This window comes from Miniopterus natalensis, chromosome 10 (assembly GCF_054644295.1).
Source record: "Miniopterus natalensis isolate mMinNat1 chromosome 10, mMinNat1.hap1, whole genome shotgun sequence".
In the NCBI taxonomy this organism is placed as follows: Eukaryota; Metazoa; Chordata; class Mammalia; order Chiroptera; family Miniopteridae; genus Miniopterus; species Miniopterus natalensis.
The window spans coordinates 5,981,339-6,002,396 of record NC_142090.1 but is presented as its reverse complement, the minus strand read 5'-3'; the positions used below and the strand labels follow the sequence as shown (position 1 = coordinate 6,002,396).

Genomic DNA, 21,058 nt, shown 5'->3' with positions numbered 1-21,058 from the left:
AGATCGGTGGTAAACCATGGTCCTCTTGGTTCAAATGCTCCTCTTTGTACAGAAGTTATTTCCCAGTAGAAATAATCACTTCATTATCGTCACAGGAGGCAGACACCCACTTTCTCATTATGATCAATTATTTCCTAGCTTCCCCTTCGTTGTGAGCTAGCATTTCAAGGCCTTTCTCTCCAGAGATAAATATGGACTAAAGTACCAATGGTCTGTAAGTTACCTAATATCTCTCTTCATATATACTGACCTTTAAAAATTCTATTTACCAATTATGGCGCATCTCATAATTAAATAGTGAGGGCAGCTCGAACCTCGGAAATCATCAGGGTTCGAGAGAAGGCTGGGTTATGATAGTAATTAATTGGCTCTCAGATGCAGGGTTGTTTTTCCATGCCACCTGACATCCCTCCTTTTTTCATTTTCCCTTGAACACATAAGGTACAACGCCAGTTGAAAAATAAAGTTCAATCTCTTCTAAAACCCTTTAAAATGAATGCCATTTTCTCTGATATTAAAGGATCATTTTTTTATGTAAATGTTTTTATTCATTTCAGAGAGAGGAAGGGAGAGGGAAAGAATGAGACAAACATCAATGATGAGAGAGTCATTGATCGGCTGCGTTCTGCGAGTCCCCGACTGGGGATGGAGCCCACAACCCGGACATGTGCCCTGACCGCGATCTCCTGGATCCTAGGTTGATGCTCAACCGCTGAGCCACGCTGGCCAGACTAAAGGATCATTTTTGTGATGCCTCTGAAAAATAGTCAAAAGTAAAGAAACCAATCAACTCAGTCAAGATTTTCATTTTCTTCCTGATTCTCAGCTGCCACCAGATTCTGAGGACCACTTCGCCAGCCTCTGACAGCTTGGACCCAAAGCCAAGGCCACATGGTTTTGGTTTTTATTAAGTGTCACTCACTTTGGGGGATATGTGATTAGTTTTCAATTGCTACATGATAATTACTCCAAAATGTAGTGCCTTAATGCAAAACTATTCTATTTTTTGCTTGCGATGGTCTGTCCTCCAGCTGGTCTCGGATTGTTTCACTCATAGTTACAGTCATCTAGTCGTCTAGTTCATCTGTGGGGCTGTGTGGTCTGTGATGGCTGCATTCATACAGGTGGCAGCGGGTGTTGTCTCTTGGCTGAGCTACATGGTGACAATATTCAGTCATCGTAATGGTTCAAATTGCAAGCCTCTTAAAACCTAGGCTTAAAAATTGCACGGTTTTGGCAGCCGATCAATGTTTCTCTCTCATCGATGTTTCTCTCTCTCTCCCTCTCCCTTGCTCTCTCTCTAAAAAAGTATCTCATATCAACCAGGGACAAAGTAACTCGTTGTTTATCCCAGCTTGGCTTTTGGTCCGTGCCCAGGCCTGGTTCATGCCCTGGGCACATGAGAAAAAAATTGCAGCTTTATCTCATTCAAGTCATCAAAATGAGTCACTAGGCCCGGCATGGGATGCTCAATGTCCCCTCTTGAAGAGAGGAGCTGGAAGGACGCTGTGGCCATTTTCAATCTACCCGTGTCCTGTTTACATCAGGTGATGTGATACCCAGACCTGTTTCCTGGCATTCATAGGGACATGAACTCAGGGAACAGCGGCGTCCTAGACAGGTGGCATCGTCATTTTCCCTCGGGTGCTTTCAATTGGTTTTGTAACAACTTAATGTTTTTTTTTATATGTCTCCCTGCTTTTCTCTTCAAAGTTTTCTTTCATTTGAAGGACTCCAAAAATTAGCAATTTTAATTACTCCCCCAGAGTAAACATGCTTGAAATCATATATAATTTACCCTTTATTTTCTTTCTTCAGTCTTCATTTTCTACCTCTAATGTGGAAAAATCTATTTGAAATACCCCTTGATTCTCTCTGCCTGACCATCACAACCACATGTCCATTAACACAGGACCCCGATACCTGGCTTCCCTTCTACTTTTCCTGTTTTCCCCGTGTTACTTGATTGTGCATCCTAATGGCTCCTTTCATTACCCTCTTTCCTGATCCAAATTCTTGAGCAGTTTTCATTTACACAGCAAAAGAGTCTAAGGATGTTCAGAATTTTGAGGGTTTTTAAAAAAATTGATTTAATTCTACCTATTTAATTTTACTGTTAATTGACATGTATCTTTATTTCCAGGTTTTATTGCCTTGCATGTTTTATACATGGCACATTCATTTCTGAAGTTTTATAGTTGCTAATCTGTTCATCCCAAACATGAAATGACTTTCTTTCTTTTGTTTGCATGTCAACCTTTCTCGAAATCCCAGTTTGTTTATACTTATAAGCGTACCGTTTAGTATCAAAGCTTTTATCGCTTCATGTTTTCTTTTCACTCTCCAACATTTACTGAGTTATTACTGTGTGACAGGCACCGAAATATGTGTCCGGGATACAAAGGTGGGCACACACAAAAATACTGACAATGCCCTTTGTCTCTCATAGTTTAATGGAGCGGGGGGCCTATTCATAGCAATCACATAACTAAATACATAATCACAACTGGGCACTTTCTCTTAAAAGGAGTGTCTGTGACAACACACTTCAGTGTGGAGCTGACACCTTTGGCTTAGGAAGTGTCCCCTGAGGAAAAGTTGGTTAAATTGATATACTAAGGATTAGTGAAGTTAAAAAGTAACTGGAAAGAAAAAGATATTTAAGAACAGGGAAGAGCGTGTCCTTATCTGTGGTAAGGAAGACGAAATAAAGAAACTGAAGCTGACCCATCTGACTTGAATACACACCGAGTAGCATGATATTCCGAGAGGAGGCCGGGGCCCAAGGCCAACCCTTTCCTGTTTGATGGGAGGGTGCAGTTCTGAGAAGGTCTAGGCGGGGTCAGGTCTCAGTTGCCCCAGAAGTGAACTCTATAAGGTAGTCCTATTTTTTTTTTTCATTTTCACTTTTCTCTCCCCTTTCTGTAGTCTCTAAATTTGACTGCACGCACACATGGCCCCGTCTTGGACTTTGCTTCAGGGAAACCCAGGCCAAGACAGGCCGCAAGCCCTTTTATTTTTTCCTGAAAATGAGAAGGGTACACTGTGCTCAGAGGTTTGAGACAGTCAATTTGGAAAGGAAAAACTGAAAAACATAATAGGAATCAATGGAAATATATTTTCTCCTCAATTAGGTTATGTCCCTGAAAGTGGACTTATAGTTAATAACCCCTGTGTTTTTTCCCGGAGCATCTTGCCGGGTCCATGGCAGGTACTAATAGATACTTGTTGATTTTCTAATAAAACCAATTCATTATGAATTGCCGTTTTATGGTATGGACTATAAAATCCTATAGATGTTTGTATTGTATTTTCATTAAAGAAAAAAAAAAAAAACCTACGCGAAAGATATATGCCGTTAATCCAGAAGAAGGTCTTTGGTTTCTGTTTTTTTAACATAGAATGATGGATTTGGCTTTTTTGCCATCGTGGCTGTTATTATGATTACCCTTTGAAACCTGCATAAATGTAATTGTTGTAAATTCCAAAGATCGAACTGCATTGACTTTTATTTTTTTCTGACATAAAGCAGTTGATTGCGTTTGGTGGTACTGTAAGTCAGCGGGGGAGAAACAACAAGGCAGGCATTAATCAAATGAAGCACCCGTGAGAAGCACTCGCCCAATTATTTTAGTGTGCCCATATGGTGATCAATTTGGGGTAACATCAAAAATATTGTGAGCAACATTTTTTCCCCCCCAGTGGTTAAAAATATGAACTTAGAGACAGTTCCTAGAATGGTAGCATGAGGACCTTCAAGGACCCTCTCCCCGGTAAACAACCATACCTGGTGAAACTTATCTTAAAAATCAACTATTTAAAGTCTGGGGAAACGGTCCAAAGGGTATGTAGCAAGTAACAAAACATTGAGTCCACAAAGAAAACCCATTAAATCTCTCTAAGGTCAGTGAGTCTACGCATTTGAGTGACAGCACTGCTTCCCACCCCACCCATCCCAGCAGAAAAGAAGCTCTAGTCTGAGTGACTGTGGCCAAGAAGATGGGGCACCGTCTCCCCAAATCTCCCCATTAAGGGCTATGGTATCAGCCTGGGAGGTGCAGGTGGCCCACATTTTTTATCTCCTTTCCCCAGTTCCATGCCATAGAGGCTACTTACCAAGTGAGTGCCACTGAGAGGCCTGAGGATCCCTACTTCCACTCAACCCCCATACTGGGGTGATGACAGGCTAAGAATATCGGGGCCCTGATTGCCTGGGGCGAGTTCACACATAGGGTGGATGTTACAGTCTAAGAGAGACAAACAAGGAGGCCAGAGGCTACTGCTCGGAGGCCACTCTTCCAAACCCCATCTCCAAAGCAATGGTGCAACATTGATGCATGGACCAACATGGGTGAAGCTTGAAATACGGTACTGGAAGCGGATTATATGATACCACAAACTGCATTATTCGATCTATATGAAATGTGAACAAGAGGCAACACTGTACAGAGAAAAAGCAGATCAGTGGCTTCTTTCTAGACTGATGGGATTGTTCTAAAATTGATTGTGGAGATGTTTGCCCAAATCTCTGAACATACTGAAAAGCATTAACTTGTACACTCTAAAAGGGTGAATTGTACACTATGTGATTTATGTCTCCCAGTCGTTATATAAAAAATGTATCCTTAATATAACACATATTTTACTGGAAAACATTCAATATAATAGGTAGTCAGGTAATCATTTCCGAGTCCTTTCTGACTCTTTGCAACATATAGACAAAAATAGTGAGAAAGGAAATTAAATTTAAAAAGTTACACATCCTAAAAATTGAAATAGACTTGAATTTTAGTAATTGTGAAGTGTATTTGTAAGGTAAGCCATGGAACCTTCATATAAATACAAATGATGGTAGGTTCTGGGTGTCTGATTATCACCTGGGGAGCCAGTTAGAAATCTGTGTGTGGTTTTTCAGGCCTGATCCCACAATCCTGTCGATGAGGGAAGGTCACTGAATCAAGGTCAAAATATCTGTTCTAAATATTTCAGGTTAAGTTTTCCAAAGTGTAATTCTTTGAATATTAGACCCCTAAATGTATCTATATCTATCTATCTATCTATCTATCTATCTATCTATCTATCTATCTATCTATCTATCATCTATCTATCTATCTATCTATCTATCATCTATCTATCATCTATCATCTATCATCTATCTATCATCTATCTATCTATCTATCTATCTATCTATCTATCTATCTATCTATCTATCTATCATCTATCTATCTATCTATCATCTATCTATCATCTATCTCATCTATCTACCTATCATCTAATCTATCTATGTAAATACAAACAGCAACACAAAAAGCTGTGTTTGGAAAGATTTTCACAATATCGCTCCATTTTGGAGATTCACAAGGCATATTAGTATATTAAAGACCCTTTAATTGTATGACTTTAATGCTGAATGATCAATTAACTATTAAAAACATACCATCTTTTTATGCCCAAACTAACAATATTGTTACTGATTTCTTTTTCCATGCAAGATGTTAATGATCAGATCTTAGGGTGAACTTTCAAAGGTTTGTTTTCTAATACTATCTATTAATAGTGAAGAATATTATAATGAGATCCTTTAGAACAACCTCAGATGCCAGGATGTAAGAACAGACTGTGCCTATCATAGGTGTCAATTAAACATAACTATGTTTTTTTAATGTCTATATATATTTCCATTGATTTCAGAGAGAGGAAGAGAGAGGGAGAGAGAGAGAAAGAGAGGGAGAGAAACATCAATAATGAGAGAGTCATTGATCGGTGGCCTCCTGCACACCCCCTGCTGGGAATCGAGCCCACAACCCAGGCATGTGCCCTGACTGGGCATCGAACCCTGATCTCCTGGATCATAGATGGATGCTCAACCACCTAGCCATGCCGGCCCGGCTGTTTTGTTTTGTTTTTTTAATTTGAGGCTTGGGGATACATAGCACATAAGAATCTGAGAATAACAATGGACTTTATAAAATTCATGGATGCCAATTGCATGAAGATAGGACTTTTCTGTTTTATAGAATTAACCAAAGACCTCATGGTTGAGAAGATGTTGATATGGGAAATTGTTGATGACTCCGTGTGAGAGCAGTTAAAATACTGGGTAGAAAGGAAATTAAAGAGTGGATAACGGCTCTGAGAGTGGTTCATAATAGTAACACTGGACATAGTCTAATTAAATGACCAACTGGACCAATCGCTAGCATAGTTTAAAGGTTTTTAAAAAATATAATCAATCTGAAATACAGATGGAATAATTTAAAATATTGCAAAGAGCTAATAAGTATAACAGTCATGCCCTGGCCTGGGTTGACTCCAGCAATTATTTTTATTTTGTTCAGTGACAGATATTGTGTAATGATCAGAAACTAAAATCAAACAGCTATTAAAGACTTAGCAGTATGCTTTAAAATAGATTGAATCTTGTAATTTATATTATAATTTTTCTATGGATTTTACGTAAAAAAATAATAAATACTATATGTGTTGATTTTCACAGTTGCAGTCACGAACCTAAGGAAGGTATTTGAAAAGAAAATAAGAAGGCAGTCAGAGAAAGACAAGCACCACATGACCTCACTCATATGTGGAATCTAATGAAGAAAATAAACCGATGAACAGTGTAGATACAGAGACATAGAAGCATGGAGCAGTCGGACAAATTTCAGAGGGAAGGGGGTGAGACATGGGGTGGGGGGAGAAACTAATCAAAGAACTTAGATGCATAAATATATGACCTATGGGCACAGACAATATTGTGGAGAAGAGCTAGGGCGGGGGGCGGTGGTGCCTGGTGGAGGGGTCAATGGGGCTGGAAAAAAGGGGGCATCTGTAAGACTTTCAACAATAAAGAAAAAAATAAAAACAAAAACCACTTAAAAAAAAAACACTTAAAAAACAGCTAAAGGAAACCAAATTAGGAAATCTAAGTTTGAAAAACCCCATCGCTAAGATTAAATATTAAATATTTTTAATAGTTTGTAAATATATTTAATAAATATATTGCAATAAATAGCACTCCAAAATGTTAGGTGGGAAAGGATCAGTTCGCTTTCTAGGAAATGTTTGCAGTCTTCTGCATGCCTTTTAGATCCCTCCGTGTGTCTTCTTCCTGTGTTTCCCATCTATTGACTATCTATAATGTTGGCTTTATTACTTTATTGATAATAATTTAGTCATGTTCAAACTGGCATTGCCCAGTGAGCAAATTGGAGAAATATAGTATTTAATCAATAGAGTAGAAACGGAATTCTAGCCTGAGGACTGTTACTGTCTTGCTCTGTGATTGATGGGAGGCTCCCTATATCTCAAATTGACTATAAAATAGTGGGAATGGAATTTGTAGTTGTTGCAATATTGATGTCTATATTGAAGGGTGTATAATAAAAAAAAAAAGTTATTTCCTTCATTTTTAGTGGAACACTGTGTGAGTACTCTCCTACCCTTCAGTGTTATTATCAAAAAGTCCTTTTGGTAGCTTCAAATCGTGTTAGTTGCATGCCCCATGGGATTCTATTCACCAGATTTGGGATATAAATGTATCACATATGAATAGGAACCTGATAAACTAATTTACTTAAAAATCCTGTCCGTTCAATTGGAGGGAATTCAGTATTTAAATTTTAGAGAGAAATCGTGTCCTTTGATAGTTTGTAGTTAAAGTTCTTTCACCAGTGATAGCTTGAATATTGGTTTAATATGTGCTGCGAGATAAATTGTATACTGAATGTCACTTTTATTAAATTGTGTATAAAGTTTGTTCTTAGAAATGCCAGTCTACTATTCAAATGCTTCAATAACGTCAAAGGTCATTCCATGTGATGTTTACTTATTTTTATTTATAAAGTTATGTCAGAGTAAAATGCCCGTTACATCTCACCTATGAAGGTGTTGCCTCGGTGACTGACAAGTGACCCATCGTCAGCTCTAGAAAGGGGTGTGCTCTGTTCCACTCCACACAAGGGGTTTGCCTAGGACACAATTTGTTGCTGTTCATCATTTGGGTCTCTATAGCCGCCTTCTAGAGACCAGGCAATAAGCTCATGTAACGGACACAGATGCGAGGATGGCAGAGTCCCTTAAAGAGGTTAGACTGTCGTAGTTTACTTCCCTATAAATTGCAAGAGCACAGCAGCCCAGAAACATTGCATTTGGTTTCCTTTACATGTTGTGCAATTGTCAAGGGAAAGCAAAAGTAATAAAATGGTGAGTTGAGTGATTTCAATGCTATCGTCATATAAAAGAATGACCGAATATTCTGTTGTACTGACTGGTAGTCATCTTAGACAATCTCTATACAGTACTAACAGGTCTGTAAGTCTGTGAATGTTCACAAGTTACCATATGCTTCAGCTTCAATGATTTTATGTCTCTGGCTTTCTTTTAAAAAATGTATTGTTGACACTACTACAAATTCCCCCCACTTCTCCCCCATTTACCCCCTCCACCCAGCACCGGCTCCCCTCTCTGGCCTTCACCACACTGTTCTCTGTGTCCATGGGTTATGCATATCTGTTCTTTGAATAATCACTTCACCTTCCTTCATCCAGCCCCCCACTCCCTCCACTCCAACGTCTGTCAGTCTGTTCCATGTATCTATGCCTCTGGTTCTATTTTGCTTATCAGTTTATTTTGTTCATTAGATTCCACATCTGAGTGAGATCATGTGGTATTTGTCGTTCTCTGCCTGGCTTTTTTCTCTTAGCATAATACTCTCCAGGTCCCTCCATGCTGTCCCAAAGGGTAAGAGATCCTTCTTTACAGCTGCGTAGTATTCCATGGTGTGAATGTCCCTCAGCTTTTTTATCCACTCATCTCCTGATGGGCACTTGAGCTGCTTCCATATCTCAGCTATTGTAAACTGTGCTGCTATGGACATAGGGGCGCATATATTCTTTGTGATTAGTGTTTCAGAATTCTTAGGGTATATTCCCAGATGTGGGATCAGTGGGTCAAAAGGCAGCTAAATCCATTTTTAATTTTTGGAGGAATCTCCACACTGCTTTCCACAGTGTCTGCACCCGTCTGCATTCCCACCAGCAGTGTACCGGGCTCCCCTTTCCCCACACCCTCGCCAGCACCTGTCGTTTGCTGATTTGTTGATGGAGCCATTCTGACAGGTGTGAAGTGACACCTCATTGTGGTTTTAATTTGCATCTCTGATGAATAGTGACATGAGCATTTTCTCATGTGTCTCTTGGCCATCTGCATGTCTTCTTTGGAGAAGTGTCTATTTGGGCCCTTTGCCCATTTTTTTAAATTGGATTGTTTGTCTTCCTGGTGCCGCGTTGTGTAAGCCCTTTATATATTTTGAGAATTAACCCCTTATCAGATGTATCATCCTTTGCTCTGCAGAAGCATTTTTAGCTTGATGTAGTCCCATTTGTTTATTTTTTATTTTGTTTCCCTTGCCTGGGGAGACATATTGGCAAAAATAATTCTACAAGAAATGATTAAGATTTTACTATGTTTTTTTCTAGGATATTTAAACTAATTTTTTAACTCGCCCTTCCAGAATATTAGGTTCTTTCTTGAGATCTATCCCTGTAGTATTTTGAGAACTATGCCTCATAAGCATGCTCAAATTATTTTTCTTAATTTATAACACCTATTTCTCTTTGCCTCCAAATTTCTGATGTTTGCTGAATTTCCTTTCTGTTTACATCTTCTTAGTGAGTCTCTGGATTAGAAAAGATTAAACAATAAATGAAAAATTACTCAGATTAAACAAACCTTTATGATGTGTTAGAATATGAACCATAAAGACATAGCTAGTAAAATCCTGAATTCTTTTTAATTTTAGTGATTTTTAGAGAGTGGAAGGGAGGGGGAGAGTAAGAGAGAGAGAAACATCAACGTGAGAGAGAAACATAATTCAGTTTCCTTTTGCACGTGCTCTGACCAGGGATCGAACCCACAACCTGGGTATGTACCCTGACCAGGAATCGAACCTGCTACCTTTGGGTGTATGGAGCGATGCCCTAACTAACTGAGCCACACCGGCCAGGGCTGCCTTTGAATTTTTAACAAAAATAATTTAACTTGGATTTCTAGATAGTCCAATTCTGATAAAATATGATAGCCCAATAAAGATTGTTTTACATAAACAAGAACATAGAAAATGTATCTCCTATGTATCTGAGTTTAGGAGATTAGTGGAATGAAAACAAGGCAGAAGTCTGAGGAAAAGGCAGGTCGGGACTCGAGAGAAAAGGAAATCTGACTCCGGGAAGCATTTTCAACAACCAGTCCTATAGCCACACACAGGCTTCGCTAGAAAGGGCTGTGGGAACCAAAGCCATAACTGACACCAAGCCTTTGGAAATTTGAAAGAAAAATAATTAAACAAGACTAAAAACACTGATGATAGGTGTTTGACTAGTTTAAACAGTAAGTTTATAGAAATTCATGTATGAAAAAATAATTAAGTTATTGACTTCTGGGATAAACGTTATACAAGAAAATAATTGTAAACACAACAAACTACTTATTTAGGCAAATTATTTAGGCAAAATAATTTAACATTGATTAATGATTTATCTATAAATTATAATATACCTCTATTAGGGGGGTGTAGGGAAGGGACTTTAGCTTTAAAACTTTTGTAGTATTTGATTTTTAAAACAAATACACATTTAAAAATAAAAGGCCAAAAAGTTCTTGTTTATCATAACTCAAAAAACAATATTACCCAAACCCTGGCATCATTCACACAGTCGAGTTTTTCAACCTTTTCAATCGTATCAGGCCTCTTCCCAGAAGAATCCATTATTTCTGATGTAATTTTAATCTCAGCAAAACTTAACACAAGCCTTAAAATATTTGAAAGCCGTTTTGCATTTTTATTGCTCTCTAGCCATTTTGAGGTTATACACAATTCACATAAGATTTTTGATTCAAGGGCATTTTAGTCTACAGTTCAATGCTGTAAGCAACAATTTTAAAGATTGCATTGGAATATAGAAAGCACTTTAGATATTTTACACTTTAAAAGTGTTTTTCAAATAGAACTTCTTTTCTGCAATTAACTTAAACTGTAAGTATTTTTATGCGTGTGAAAGCAAGCTAATAATGAATCAACAAATTAAAAGTAATTTTAATATATTTACAAAAGAAAACAGGAGCTGAACTTACTTGCTGTGCTTTAAGATACTTATTGCATAGGTTATGTTTGGACAGAGTTTTATTAAAACAATAAACAGGCATGCATTGTGTTTTTAAAATTATGAAGAAAATGAAATTGATCATTTATATATAAAATCTCTGTTGCAGCATTATACTTTAGTTTACAATTATAAATGACATTTCTAGAAAATGCAATAAGGCCTTATTTATTTAGCATTAATAGACACTCAATGGATTACAAACTGAATTTTGCAGGAAGTTGAGATTTATGGGGGGGAAATATCAAAATTAAAGCATTTTAGATTTGCTAAAAACCATATGTTTTTTGATGATGGAAACTATTTTATTGTGTAAAACGGCCTTCCCTCAGGAATAGCGGAACATGTGGACACTGCAATGACATGAGCTGGGGTGATGTCCCTCAGTATTTCATCTGTCTGGACGGTGGCCTTGGCTTGTGTCCCTTCATCAGGATGTCAGCCAGGACTTCTCAGGGTTGTCAGCGTGCCGGATCCTACCAGCGTCCTTCCCTGTCCTTTAAGTGATTGGTTCTTTCTGAATGTGATTGAAAGACCAACAAACAAAAGCAAGCAAGATGGCCAAATTCCTTTTTAACAATTAAATGTAGCCTGGCCCGTGTGGCTCAGCAGTTGAGCATCAATCAGGAGGTTGCGGTTCGATTCCCGGTCAGGGCACATGCCCGGGTTGTGGGCTCGATCCCCAGCAGGGGGCCTGCAGGAGGCAGCTGATCAATGACTCATCATTGATGTTTCTCTCTCTCTCTCCCCCTCTCCCTCTCTCTGAAATCAATAAAAATATATATATATTTTTAAAGAATTAAATGCAAACTAAGTATAGAGAGTATCTTAGTGATAGATGGCCTAAGCCTTTTTCCCTGTGTAATTGGAATGAGCTGTAGCCCTCTACCTTCATTATATTAAATAACTATCTCAAGGCTAATTTCACTTCCTTTCATTTTCTTTTATATCACGTTTGGTTAAACTTGTTAAAGACCTTAAAAATTAGAATAAATATCCAGAGCCTAAAAATAAGAGCAAAGACACATATTTTAAGATTTAGGGAAAGCTTTGTTAGGAACAAAAGTATGGTGGTCTCTATACTGGTTTTCAGGGTCGGTGTCATTGAAGGGTTTTTTTGCTAAACATTCGTGGCTGCCTACCCAGTCCTCCCCCAGCTTTTTTTTTTGCTCCTGGGGTTCTTTACATACAACCACTGGAACAGACTTTCCCAACTCTGAGTATATCCTGGCTACACCTGGAGAGCTTTTACACCATAAGAGTGCCTTTCCCTTCCATAGAAATTCTGATTTCATTCATCTGACTGAGTCCCAGGAACTGGTATTTTTAATACACCCCCACCACCGCCCACCATCACCACTTGCTGACACCCCAGTTGATGCCAATATGTAGCTGTGGCTGAAAAACAACTCTAGAATTAGTCACGAGTTTGGGTTTGAACAGAAACCCATTGTACATGGTTTAGGTAGGGGGAAAATTAAAGGGTAAAGCTCACAGAGCACCCAGGTGGGCCAAAGAATCAGGTTTGAGGGCAGGATTGGCAATAACCTTGCCCATCTGTCACCACCGGACCATTCCAGGACTCAGGCACTCTTGGCCACCACAGGGACTCCGGCCACTCCTGCTCCTTGTGTTATATTTTAATGCTGCCAACTTCTCAAGACTTGATTTCACAAATGTCTACCTTTTTCTAAATTTAATTTTTTTTATTGTGGACACTGTTGTAGATGTGCCCCTTCTCCCCACTCCTTTGCTCACCTCCACCCCGCCCCCCTCGGCCCTCACATTCAACTGCATTTAAGTCACTCATTCTGCCTCTTGTTCGTGATCTGGGGCACATGCTGTGGCCTACGTGCATAGGATGCTGGGATGTTTAGCCTCAGGCTGTGTTCAAGACAATTTAGAGAGGTTACAGTGGCCTGTTTTTAAAATTTTGAGAGCCATAAGAAAGAAAAATTGGATTAAAAAAACTAGTTAAGTCTTGAGGCTTCTTGAGAAGTATGGGCAATTTGGGACTTAAATGGATGAACACTCTTAGAAGGCTTCCTATGTTTGTATTGGGTTTCTTTTAATATCTTTAGTGATTAAAAAAAAAAAGTTAAAAGGATACATTTAAACCATTTGGGGCAGGTATCATTATACTAATAATTTGAACATTAACATTCTATAATAGTGTTAGAAATCCTTAACCCAGTGCAACTAAATTTTTAAAAAGGTAGAAGAAATTATACTTTCAGAAACTGGAAGAGCAGTTCTCATAAAATCCGCTAAAATACTGAAATTAAAAAAAAAAAAAAAAAGATCTTTTTAAGTGTAGCAGAAATAAACAGAAAGCATGACGTTCGGGATGTAGTAGAGAAAAGATACTGGTGAACAGCCTGGCCAGGGTGACTCGGTTGGCTGAGCCCTGCCCTGTGCGTGGAAAGGGTGCCAGTTGAGTTCCCGGGCAGGGCTCGCAGGGAAGGCAGCCAAGTCCATGTTTCCCTCTCACATCAATGTGCCTCTCTCCAAGCATGTCCTTGAGTGAGGATTTTTTTTAAAAAAGGGTACTGGTAAACCTGGAAGGCTTGGCTGTGTAGTATATCCTGCAAAGTGTCTTACAAGGGCATAATAAAAATAAACTACAAGAGGGGGAAATACGAGGTACAGTAAAGGGGGTTATTGGAGCTACAGCCTTATACTGTTTGGGGCCCAGAGGTGTAGGTGTTGGGGTGGTATTGGAGTGGATTAAATATGTTTAAGCCTGGAAACAATGAGTTTATATATTGTTAAATATTATAGGGTGCCCCCAAAATGTATACACACACTCTGAATAATTATAAAGGCAGTGTTTATTAAAATACATCTCACTGTCAAAATTGAGCTATCAGCTGTTAAAGTGTGTGTACATTTTTTTTTTTTGTACTCACCGTATGTTAATACCTATTCAGGGGCTGGATATAAAGGATAGCACTTAAAAATAGTAAAAGGAGAAATATGGAGTAAAGAAAACCTTATTAATCAAATAAAGTCAAGGGAAGAGAAACAGACATAAAAACAAGAGCAAGCTGGCAACGTCACCCCAGGTTATGATAACAGATAGGCCCCAGATCAGCCTCTTAGCAAAATGAAGGTTTGCTTCTCTCGTGTCACAGTCGAGTGTGTTTCCACGCTGGAGCTGGGGTGTGGGCTGGGTGATCTTCACCAACTCAGCCGCCACATGGTCCTCCCACTAAAGGACCTCAGCATCCTCCCACTGACCCTTTCCAGAGCCACTTCCTGAGTAACTGGTCACAGCAAAATGCCTAAAGAGCAGAGTTAAGATACCAGAGTTTCTCTGAAATCAGTACCATTCCCAAATATTGATCTTCTCATTTGAGACCATTTCACGTTGCACATTGCACCCCATTTCCTCCCCCCAAATATAACTTTTTCTGGCCAGTGTTTGTACTGGGGTGTTCCTGAGCATGAGGATTTTGAAAAGGCTCCTGCAGAGCAAGTGTTTAGTAAGAAAAGTGACATAAACTCAGGAATGAAAAGATACGAGGCATTTTGAAAAATTCAAATCAGACAAGAGGAGCCTTGGAGCGGGTTCTAGCTCTTCCTATAACATCCAAATGGCTATCTTTTATTTCTTCAAACATTCTGGAAACAATACTTAATATTTGAGTACCTTTGGATTTTAACTTGCTGTTTCTGCAGGTTTTCAAAGTGGTGCATTTGGCTTGGTTTTCTTGTGAGCTCATCTACACTGAATTTTTCCTTGAGAAAGTTTTACTTTTCTTTCTTTCTAAAGGCTTGGCATTTCTGTGTTTCAACTTTTATAATATTTTGTCGAGTTTCTTGTTGTGTTTTGAATTTTCATCAAAGATTCTGGTCTGAATCATTTAAACATTGTACAATAATTTTTTTTTCCCTAGGCTAGCGTCGGATCAAATTGTATAAATTTCTCATGAAAAATTTAAAAATAATGTTAGCCTTTGATCTGAAAGAGTCCTGGAGAGGTGGAACTAGCTAGAAAAAAAAATTGCAAACTAGTCTCAGATCCTTAGATGACTCTGCTTGTCAGAGACGGGCTTACTTCCCAAGCCAACTTTGGCCATTGGAGCTCAAGTCCGTAACAGGACCATTGCCAAGGCTCCAAATTCTGACAGTAAACTAGCCACACCTAGGAATTGAATGCATCAGGAGTCCTGGCCCACGGTACACACTGCAGAGAAGCCAGGCACACCTGCCTCCTGAAGGAGAGCAGCTATATTTGACCCAATACAATAAATATGGATTTAATTTAGACATTAGTATGAGTGGATTCCTCAGTCCATCGTCATCACCATTCCCTAATTTTATGAGCTCAATAATTCGACTCAGAGGATTTCTCTGCCCGTGTTTGTGGGCTTCCTCTCCTAAGAAAGGGTGGAGCAGAATCTGCCTAGCAGCCCTGTCAGATTAAGCCCGGAGGGGCCCTGAGGATGGCCAACCTCTGCTCTTCCAGGGGCCCTGAGGATGGCCAGCCTCTGCTCTTCCAGTCCCTCCAGGATCTTCCTGAACCGGTTCTTCTTCACCTCCAACAACCAGGCCAGTGCAACTCAAAGATTTCAGTTCCTCCTAAAGGTCTCTTAATGTAAACAGAGCAGCCTTCTCAACACAAATATGTAAGAAATAGTGTCCTTATTTATTTTTTAAAACAAATAATTTGATTCCGTTCCAATTCCCCTAACTGTGAAATTGTCCCTGCAGGAAATTCAAGCTCAGTTATGGAAGTGGGGGGTCTATACTATCCTACTATTCCTACAGCAATGAAAACCCCCCTAAATTTTGAGAATACATTAGGCCCACCATGAGATGGCTGTCATCAAAGCATTTATTATCTAAATCCTCAATGTCTAATCGAAGCCCAGCTACGCTGATCAGAGTCCAAATCTGGTTTCCCTGAAAAGGTCATGTTTTCAAAAGAGTGAAGCTCCCCCTTGGGTAAAGGAGAGATCAGCTTCTGGGCTAAGAGACTTCACACTAGGGCACAGTGTCCCACAGTTCCACAAAAATGTCCCAAGGGGCATAAAGACAAGAGCGTTTTAAGTAGATCGCATTCCAGAAATTCAAGTGTCATACCTGCTCTTTCCTGTCATTTATCAGCCTGAGATGGGCACCTCCGAGGAGATGTCCTGCTGATGTTCTTTCTCCCTTCCTTACGAAAGAAAGGACATGCTAGGGTATAAAACAGGGTAACCGTTTGAAATAGAATGAGTTCCCAGATACACTCCTCCAATTAAGGCAGCATCGTTTGTCTCTAAAGTTTAGGAACATTTTTGTTTCTAAAGTGGCCTTAGAAGCAGAGTATTTTATAGGGATTTTGGTGTCTTTTAAAGCGGGACAGCAGAGATACCTTGACAGTTTTCATTTGGAGTATTTGCCTCTTTCATTTGCCAATTATGGTGGAAAAAAATTAATCACTCCCAAGAGAAAGCCCTGAAAGCAAAGCAAGGGAGCTTCCTCACGAAATATTGAGGCCGGCGCACTATTTCAAGCAGCCACAGTGGCCGTGGAAAGACTGTCCCATGCATCTGTCTCAGAACTAGAATCAGAGAGGAGATGGTTGCCAGAGGGGTGCCTATTAACACGTTTATTTGAATTGCAAAATGAAGCCAGACTTTCTCTGACAGAGAGGATTCTGAGCCGGCTGATTAATTTGGAAATATTGACTGGCTTTGCCAATTAGGGTAGAGGCTGACATTTTCTAAGTCGAGTAAGGTAAATCTATTGGTCCAGGTTTTGACAAAAATAAAAAATATAGAATGTTATAAGATCAAAACATTTTATCCAAAACATTGATTGGCAAAAACATGTTGAAGTGAACACCATTTCAATCTTCCTAAGCTTTTCTGAGTGAATCGAATTAATGACGGTGTGTCAAAGTGAAAGGTGTATATTGTCATTAAGAGTCATTTTTGGTTTGTGGGTGTTTTTTTGTTTTGTTTTGTTTGTGGTTGTTTTTTGCACAGTCTCAAGAAATTGAGAACTGAATGATTCTACAGAATAATAAATTCATTTGTAGGTAACGTAGAAGTATTCCCAAATTATATCCCAAACTTATCCATACAACTGTCCATGTGAGGTTATTTAAACTATTTATTTCATTAAAAATTATTAAAAATACATTGCAACTACTTAAACTGATGTCGAGTAATTTTAGATGCCCACCAAAAAATGTGCGAGAGGCCATACAGAGCAATGTTTTCAAGTACAAACTGGCAAAAATACTTGAAAAACCACTATTCTGAAAAAGAGAGGCTGAGTTATTGTCTACGGATATGAGTGTGGAGCTGGGAAATTGTCTAATATATTTCTCATTCTTTTATGATGAACCTATAGCAAAAAAAATAAGGTATACACTCTTTATTAATCAGATTATTCTGCTCCACTGTAGAGCCTGGAACATTTTTTGTGACTATCTGATTACTTTTGTCTCTTTTCACCCACCTAAAATGAGTCATATTCTACGTAACTCTTTTTAGAATCAGCCAGGACCTTGTTTTCTTAGCATCTGATTCTGCAAGTAATTTTTTTAACCTTAGTGTTGCTATCCTAAGACAAAGAATCTTGATTGTAACGTCAGGTGGGGGTTATCAAGCCCAGCTTTCTCTACACTGTGAAGTGTGTGACTCATATTAAATGTGCTAAACCTACCCTATACCCAGCAAACAGCTCTGTGAGATGTAATTAGCTACATGTGCCTCTTCTACCAATTTGTGACATCTTAGAAAGAGCCCATTGATTTCTGCTCATTTTGAACCATAAGAATAGAATACAGATTTAAGCACTTGAAGTAAGTGAAACATAATTTAATGCAATGTAATAAAAGTACGTAGTAATGTAATAAAAGCACATAGAGCATGTAGCAACTGAGAAGAAAATACTAGCAAGCCAAACGAAAAATGGGCAAAGGTATTAACAGAGCATCCTCTGAAGTGCAGAGGCCTTAATCTATGGGGCGGGGGGGAGAATCTCAGTCTTTACTAGAGAGATGAAAATACAAAAGACACTCAGATATGATCTCTCACTTATCAGATCAGCAAAAATCCAAAAGTTTAAGGCAACCCACTATATGGGCTATCTGGAAATAGGCTTACTGGTACGTTGTTGGAGTGCAGAATGGTAATAGTCCTATGGAATGAAATTTGGCAATATCTATCAAAATAAAAATCGCATTTACACTTTGACCCAGAAATCCCAGTTCTGGGAATTTAGCCTAACTCCGCTCATCAGCTTTTGTGGCAGCAATAACCAACCCCATTCTCTCAGTGGCTTACAACAAAAGCATGTATATAGTGCTCCTATTACATGAGGGCCGCAGGTCAGCTTCTGGTCTCTCTGGTGCCTTCTCTTTCCTGGGCCATGGCCCTCACTACCTGGGACATGGTTTTATTGCAGAGGGGCAGAAGCTGAAGGGGTTTAGTAGATGCAAGAAAGAAATCCCACGGTCTCTGCTTGAGATGAGTACACTATTACTTCTGTCTGTTGGACAAAGAAGTCACATGACGAAGGCCGAAGTCATCAGGGCAGTGGAGCACATTCCACCTCCCGGGAAGCAATGCGCGGTCACGTGGGGCGGGGCCTGGGTGTCTAATCCAGGTACAGGGAGGAAGCAAAGAGTTGGCAACTATGCCTGCCTGCCCCTGGCCAATAAGAAAATATATGCAAGGTTATTCATTGCAGCATAGTTAGTAATAATAAGAGCATTGATTTGTAATCAATTATAAAGAGGTGTCTGACACTCTCCCTATATATACCTGTCCTTTCTCTTAGAAGAATGCATGGTTGACAGGAATGCTCTGTGTCTTAAGAATTCCCATTTCCATCAGCAATTGTGCCTGAGTTATTTCAAGGTGCAATGTGATCTTTCTTGGACTGCAGATCTTACGTCATTTAAAATATTAAATTGTGCCTCCAATTCATGCATTTAATAAATATTTATTGAGGGCCTGGTATGGCTCAGGCTGATTTATGTCGCGGCAATCTGATGGATTAGGTATGCATGACAGGCATAATGAACCTACAGGATCCAAAATTCCCTGCCTCTCAGTCCCGTATTTTTGAGGCTAGCCCGCCTCTGCCATGCTGTCCAGGCCCAGGTGATAGGTACAGGCATTTGAGAGTGATGAAGAAGACTGGGATTTTGACATGGGGAACTAGGAGTCCATGAGAGGAAATTATTTTTAAAGAAAATTAAGTCAACTTACAAAAATGTACTTGAGGATGTCTGGGCCTAATGTTACTAGCAAAAGCTTCTGTGGGAGTTGCTATCACTAGAATATAGTCAGCAAAAGCCTTTTCAAGCCTTTCTGGGTTGGCTGTTTTTGGAGAATTTTAGGCATGAGAAGGGTCTGAAGGAGAATTTTAAGTGGGGGAGACATGTAAAATATTTTATATAGGGCTTTAGAAATAGGGCATCAGGAAAAATTAAGCTTGTCTTGCATATAGTTGCTTAAGGATATTTCTCAAAAGAGGGAGAAATTGTACTTGTGGATCAGTAATCATTGTTTGGGTATTTTTAGAACAATTAGGGATTAAAGTCATGGAAACAAAAGCAGGTGGGGAAAAAAGCTGTTGCAGAGAACACAGGATGACCACAGGGAAATGTCTTAGTGCTTCGGTGTCTCCTACACTTTATCGATAAAAAATACTCAAGTGTCCTTGGGAGTATTAAAAGCCGGGTTTCAGGGGATCTGCCATAAGCAAATTCTTGGGATTTATTGATTCAAACTGTTGTTACCAAGAGATATTTTTGAGCAGGGGTTAGCAAACTCCAGCCTCAGCCTACTGCCGGTTTTTTTTAAAGAAAGTTTTATTGAAACACACTATACCTGTTTGTTTAGATATTATCTACAGCTGCTTTCACAATATATAACAGCAGGCTTGAGTTGTTGACACTTTGCTTATGACCCACACAGCTGAAAATATTTATCATTTGTCCTTCTGCAGAGAACAGTTTGTAGATCCCTGTTTTAGAGGCAGGGTGGTGTTTGTATGAGTCTGAGAGCTTCCGTAGCATCAAAGTACCAGACTTAAGCAGGAGACATTTTCTCATGGTTTTGGATGCTAGAAGTCTAAGATCTAAGTGCCATAAGGATTAGTTCCTGCTAGTGAGCCTCTTCCTGGATTTTAAATGGTTACTCTCTTGCTGTGCCTCCCAATGGCCTTTCCTCTGTATGGGGGGGGGGGGGGTAGGAAGATAGCGGGGGGGGGGGGGAGACAGAGAGAGAAAGAGAGAGAGAGACTCTGGTTTTACTAGATTAGGACCTTACCCTTATGAACTCATTTAACCATAATTACTTCAAGGTCCAGTCTAAAAATGCAGTCACGCTATGGTCAGGGCTTCAGCATATGAATGTTTAGGGAATGAAATTTGGTTCATAACACTGGGTCTAACCTTGATTCAGGGAGCAAATGGCAGGGGTGGGGGGCATCTCTATGAGCCTGTTGCAGGTTGGGACTGCTAACCCAATGAATTATGATAGACTAAAGAAGAGCCAAAGGAGGCAGGCCAAAACATTCGCTAAACTTTTCAGGATAAAATTGTGGTATGTTTCTCTGAGGTCTGGAAAACGAAGTTATTAAGGGATTATATAATTCATGCTTTTCCTCATTACTTCTTTTTCAATAAATATAGTGCTGTATTGGGTCTCCTAGGGCCTCCTTGGAATGAGTGGATGTTTCGAAAAGTGTTTAAATGTCATGTGGAACTGGATATATATTCTTGAGCTGCAGAATATTAGCTTTGTAATGTTTAGAAAAATATTTTACTTGTAGCATTTATAACAGAGTCTCCTACAAAACAACACAACAAAGACAATAAGTATCATGTCTCCTTCATAGTTTGTGTGATATTAAAATAATTCATGTTAAGGTACATGAAAATTAAG

General features: G+C 39.2%; 1 pseudogene; it reads left to right on the top strand.

The window, feature by feature from the left end:
* Positions 1 to 1,290: 1,290 nt before the first annotated feature.
* LOC148092167 (small nucleolar RNA SNORA48) lies at positions 1,291 to 1,403 on the top strand (annotated as a pseudogene).
* Positions 1,404 to 21,058: the final 19,655 nt, after the last annotated feature.